The sequence below is a fragment of the Gigantopelta aegis genome, chromosome 6, assembly GCF_016097555.1.
Source record: "Gigantopelta aegis isolate Gae_Host chromosome 6, Gae_host_genome, whole genome shotgun sequence".
Taxonomy (NCBI): Eukaryota; Metazoa; Mollusca; class Gastropoda; order Neomphalida; family Peltospiridae; genus Gigantopelta; species Gigantopelta aegis.
In genome coordinates this window covers 64,624,992-64,631,280 of record NC_054704.1, presented here as the reverse complement: position 1 = coordinate 64,631,280, position 6,289 = coordinate 64,624,992, and the positions used below count along the sequence as shown (strand labels likewise).

General features: G+C 34.2%; 1 protein-coding gene across 6 annotated transcripts in view; it reads right to left on the bottom strand.

Moving 5' to 3' along the window:
• LOC121374983 (glyoxylate/succinic semialdehyde reductase 1-like) overlaps positions 1-6,289 on the bottom strand; it is a 94,835-nt gene that overhangs the window by 49,733 nt on the left and 38,813 nt on the right. The window lies entirely within an intron of this gene.

The window sequence follows — 6,289 nt, the reverse complement described above, 5'->3', positions numbered from 1 at the left end:
AGGGAATTTTTGCCACCAGTTGAAATTAAAGTAAATTTGTAAAACGTATAACTTAGGGAAAAGCTGAAAACCAGCATGCCCCCTGGTTATTTTTTAAATATAAATATGCTCGTGGACTAATTTTCAGGGTAATTTAATGTTGTATATTGTGGATTCTTTTTTTTATTTTTTTTAAGTTGTTAAAAATAGCAGGGGAAGAGGGGGGGTTGACATGGGATCAACAATATTTATGTAATTTACTAAATACTAATGACTGTATTATGTGATTTTAAAATATGTGAATCCCAAAACAATGGCTGTAATATGAGATTTTAAAATGCATGACTCCCAAAACAAAACCCTCTAAGCCATAAGGGAATGGGATGTAGCTCACTTGGTGCAGTTGGTCTAGGATCGATCCTCGTCGGTGGGCCCATTGGGCTATTTCTTGTTCCAGCCAGTGCACCATGACTGGTATATCAAAGGCTGTGGTATGTGCTATCCTGCCTGTGAGATGCTGCATATATAAAAGATCCCTTGCTACTAATGAAAAAAAATGGACTTAGAATTTTTAGCATATCAAATTCTATTATGAACCTTTTCCTCAATAAAATAATTGCTCAAAAGTGTTTAAAGTTAGACTAAACTCCAACAAGAGCCTTATGTGTTGGAAAGATGCATATCCGGACCACCAACACATACTGACACTTTAACAAATGAAAAACGCGTAATTTTAGAATTAATAAAAAAAACTTGATTATTCCTGCTAACTGGGGGCAGCCATTTTGTTTCGTTTTTGTGACGACCGGTGGTATAGCTTGGGGCGAAGTGACGTCAGCTCAGGTCCAACTTCTCTATTAGGCCTATGCAGTGTAAACAAATGTTCTAATTTATGACACGGCGCTTCACTTTCATCAACTTGTAAAACAACATAAATGACTTGATAGTATAATAAATGACTTGATAGTATAATAAATGACTTGATAGTATAATAAACTATTTAACTAAATATATTTCAATTTGCATCAATATAACGAAATGGAGTTGCATATTATTAGGCCTATTGATAGGACACGTTCGAGCAAAAACGACCACTCACGATACCCAAGTGATAATTTTCTTTTCTCTGGGACTACGTAATTGATCAGTTTTGTGATTTTAGATGGGAAAGTCTACTTAATCAAGGGTTTTACAGAATTAGTTACAGTAATAAAGCAGGTGAAGTCCATTACAATTTGAGGTTATCACACAATACCCTGTGATCTTAATAAAAGAGGGCACGTCTTTTCAGTGTGTCTAGCGACCGTCTAAATATACACCTGCCAATCAAGAACCACAGGTACAGGCCACGGAAAGAAAAGACCAATTAAGCAAGAAAACACTCCGACTATTATTTCAGTACGTGGGTTAATTTATGTACAAAATATAATACAGTTATTTCAACACTTTGACAATGGTGGTTTATTTTGTATTGAAAAATAAACCACATATACACGTTGCTGTGTTATTGGGATAGATATTATTAAAGAACACTGCGATGCATCCGCAAAAAATCAGGTATGTTTTGTTTCTTCAGTTCGAAGACTAATTCCTGACGTGACAAGTTAGGTATTACGTAACCACCAGCTCGCCAGAGGGCGTATTCACTGGGATGGTACAAAATGGCTGCACCTGTTATATATAATAGTCGTCACATTTAACCATTTTATTAATTAACTATATGATTATACTTGTTGATATTAAGCAATAATGTGCATTATGTATCATTGAATATACACACCAGTCCAAAAGCCTTGCTTTAGCATTCCTTTAAGACACCATAACCAATTGTTACAAAATGGGACAGTGATATCTTGTAATTATCAAATGCTAAAATGTTATCTGAACATCTCTGGACTATTGATTTAAATTCAGAACATCAAACCATTCATCACCTTTGAACAGAAACAAGACACTAAAATATTTCTGTAGAACACAGACTTCATTTTGTGACAAAAATAACACGATTAACAAATTTCACTATTTATTTACATGCAACTTTTCTCAATACACTTTCACACTTAGGGTATATTATATAATTAAACCAAGTACTTTCTAATTCAAAGAGCAAGTGACTAATAATAAAATGAGTTCCTTAAAACCCCCCCAGAAAATTCTCACGCATTCTGAAAGTACCAATCAAGAGACCAAAACAAAACAAAACAAAAAAAGCTTTAAGTTCAAGGGCTATAACTCAGATGGATAGACAACAGAAGGATGAACCGGAAGGGGACTAGTAAAACGAACTACATATATTTAGAAAACTAGAATTACAGTACATGCTGTAATAAGATCCTGTATGTATTACATATTTTTATTGTATACTTTTTGTAATTGAATATGCAAAGTGTGTCTTGTCACAACATTCATGGCCTGCATGGCTATCATGTATGCTGTTGGCTAGCCTACGAGTAATGACTGATTACTGACACGAGTCATTCCAATAGCATTAACAGACATCATCATGGAACAAAGTACTGTATCACCTTGTATACATATAAAAGATTGCAACCTATTTATCAAAAGGTCTGGCCAGTGAGGTCACTATAGATGAGATGTCACAGTTATTATGTCACAAAATTTATTTCCATGTTATACCAGTGTTCAGAATAAGAATTTGTTCGTTTGTCCTGACAAGTGCAAATCTGCTCGGACAAACAAAATGAACCTCAATGGTTGTCCAGTGGACAAGTGAAAATATCCAATGCATTTTCATTTTGATCAGTCAAAAACATTGTACTTGAATGTACTTGAATAAAACAAACCACTTGTTTGGACAAGTGAAAATAATGGTGGACAAGTAAGATTTCTAGATATATTTTACTGGTGGACCAGTGTCAAATTCTGCTTATTTCTATCACTGTATACTGTTAATCAAGACATGACAAACCAAACAGATTCAAGAGCATTATTTTCATAAATAATTTTCTAATTGGAATCTAGAAAAATTATGTGCAGGACAATGATTCAATAACATTTGTATGACCAGTTACAAAAAGACATTCTCTATAAAATGTCTGTTTACAAAAAGTAAACAGAGAAAATGGAAAGTAACTGCTAGAAACTGTTGACCAACAAAATATCAACGTATAATTCAAGACAGCTGACAAATGTACACATAATAAATGATGAAAAGTGACAAGGGGAGTAACTTGCAAAAGTGGTTAAACTGACCAGTACCAAACAGCAATTTTATGGACAAAAAATCCAACAATTACATCTGAGAAATAATTTATTCCTGAATCAACGACCCAACAAATATTTTTTTTAAAAACCAAATTCATTCTTTATGTGAAATAAATGATGCAAAAAGTATCAAGACAAAAACATCATACACAGAATCATTAAACATTCATTCAAATTTGTATCCAGGTATTGAATAAACCAAAACAAGCAGGGAGGGTTGGAGTTGTGTTTTTCTTCCAGCTGATTGGATACTATAAGATAATACAGTGGACTCTGTCCAAACTGGCATCTGTCTAAACTGGATTTCTGTGTAAATTGGCAGTTTTAAAGTCTCGTCCAGCTACCATTAATTTATTACGAATATAACTCTGTCTAAACCGGATGCTGTCTATTCCAGATTTCGAACCAAAATTCAAGAATAAAAGAATGGTTTATGTAGTAATTAGCTCTGTCTAAACTGGATTTTTGTGTAAACCGGCAGGTTTAAAGTCCTGTCCAGCTACCGTTAATTTATTATTAATAAAACTCTGTCTAAACTGGATACTGTCTATTCCGGATTTCGAACCCAAATTCAAGAACAAAAAAAGTATTTATGTAGTAATTAGCTCTGTTTACACTGGCACACAATCTTACCTATATTGTTGGCCTGTGGCCACTTTTTAAACAATGACGGCAGTGTCCCAGTACTTAGGATGCCAAAGTGTTATGAAATAATCGTGCCTCTTTGAAGGCTTAACAAACAATGAATCACATGTGTTGTAACGGGTGTAGGCCTAGGTATCAAATTATTATTAATTTAAAAATTCAAGTATGGTCTGAACTTGTGTCCCAGCCCACTTCTCACTGATGATCCATCGTATTTTGTTTTTCATTTGTTTCTTAAAAACACAAATAATTTTTTAATAAACTGATAGATAAGACCATACAGTGAAGATATACTAGGAAACTGGATTTAGTTTAATGGTTTTGAACTGTCAGCCTAATACTTTATTTAATTAAACACTTGATCAAAGGACTAATATGTCTCATTTAAAGCAGTATTATTTCATCTCTGTATTTGCCTGTTAGTATCTGTTGGAAGGAAAAATAATGTTTCTTTAAGTACAGCTTGCTCAGCACATTTCAACATATGGTTACTGTGACACTTGGTCTCAATTCTAATAATTTTTTTCTTAATGACACCACTAGATCACATTGATTTATTAATCATAGACTACTGGATGTCAAACATTTAGTAATTTTACTGGTTGGGACGGGAAAAACCAAATCAGAAAAAGGGTCCACTGAGGTGGTTCGATCCTATGATACAAGCACCTCAGGCAAGCGCTCTACTGACTGAGCTAGAGTCCACCCCCAATACTGAAAGAACCCACTGTTGCTACATCTATGCTTTTCCCATAAGCCACAAAGAGGCTTTTATAGGCACTTTTCTAGAGACAGGACCGTACAACAATGATATACCACTTGGGAAACATCAATGGCTTTATTGAGAGCCAATAATGTTATGACCCACTGCACCTTAAGTGTACGCCACAGACTACTCCAGTGAACTGCATGCTGTTTCTATCTGTGGGAAATGTATACAAAACAAACTACAGCTTGTAAAGTTGTATACAGTGCCACGGTGGCCACAGACTCTTTCAAAAAGGAGATGCTAATAAATAAACATTCCTTTGTTGTAATAGACATTAGCTGTTTAAACACAGAAAGTAAATCACTGATGCATGCATCTGCTATGATAATGTCGAGTGCTAACAGTCAATTACTTCCATTCAGTCATTAACAAAAATAACCAAACAACCCATGTCAAGTCACAATGACCAATACTCTGCATACAAGGAAAGGCAAAAGAAAAAACAATTTCAATATTTTCAATAATAATTGTTAAAGATTTCTCTTAAACTCAAGTCTTCCACACTGCTGTTAAAAAGTTATATTACAAGTCAATTTTGAGACATTTCTAAAACCGCCTCCCAATTTCTAGTATTTGCTTCTATCTTGAAATCTAAGCAAAAATTGCTTACCATTCCACAAAATGCTTTTTCAGCCTTGAGACAATTTTGTCACCCACTGGACTGAAGTAGCTGGCTTTTGTATGGGGTTAGAAACTTGATAAATTTGCTGGATATGGATGAATGATGTCTAACAAAGACCATAGTATGGGAAGGTGCATATAAACGATTCCTACTGCAAATTAAAAAGAGTAGACATGGGTTTCCTCTCTAATTATCTCTATGGTCCTTAACCATATGTCCATAATTAAAATGTGTTTAGTGTGTCATTAAATAATTGTTTTCAATCTTCTTTTTTTGATGAATGGGATTATAATTTATGTTTTATGACCACTGATGTCATAACTCATGTTTTTTAGAACTTAGTTGAATTATGTAAGTTGCCATTTCATGAGGAATTAAAAAATATTTTAACAAATTAACATTTTCAACTACACATTATGGTGAAATTATTACATTTTTACATTGTTGCTAATGAGGGCTATATTTTTATTTGTATGATTATACAAGTTTGGAGGTGAAGTTTTTATGAATGGGTTATGAATAAACAAATCTCACTTTACGAATATTTACTTCTTGTAATTAAGTGGGTAAGAAAAACAGAAACTTTCACTATCATGGAGTACAGACATTTGTAATTCCATCTTGAGGAACGAAATGCTATTTTGTAAGGGTCTTTGTAAACCTTGGCCATCACAAAAATTATTTTGTCCTTACGGTTGGAACTGCTGTATCTATAGCTCGTAACAGTGATAGAATTTATTTGTGACAGTTTTATCCATGGGTCCAGTCCCATCTGGCATCGTCGTTTTCTACTGTTCATGAGCCTCCCTATCCCATGACACTGAACTAATGATCACCATTAATCCGAGTTAGTCAGTGACTGCAAGTGCTTCCAGGAAGAAGTTAAGTAAATTCAAATCACTGTACACAACCCCTGGATTTACTCACGGTAATCGGCAATGACATGGACTTTTTAATTCTCTGCAGCTCGTTCTGCATATGTTTTAGGCGGGGACATTTTCTTAATTTCAGGGGTTGTGTACATTAACCAAGACCAAATTCAGCTGATA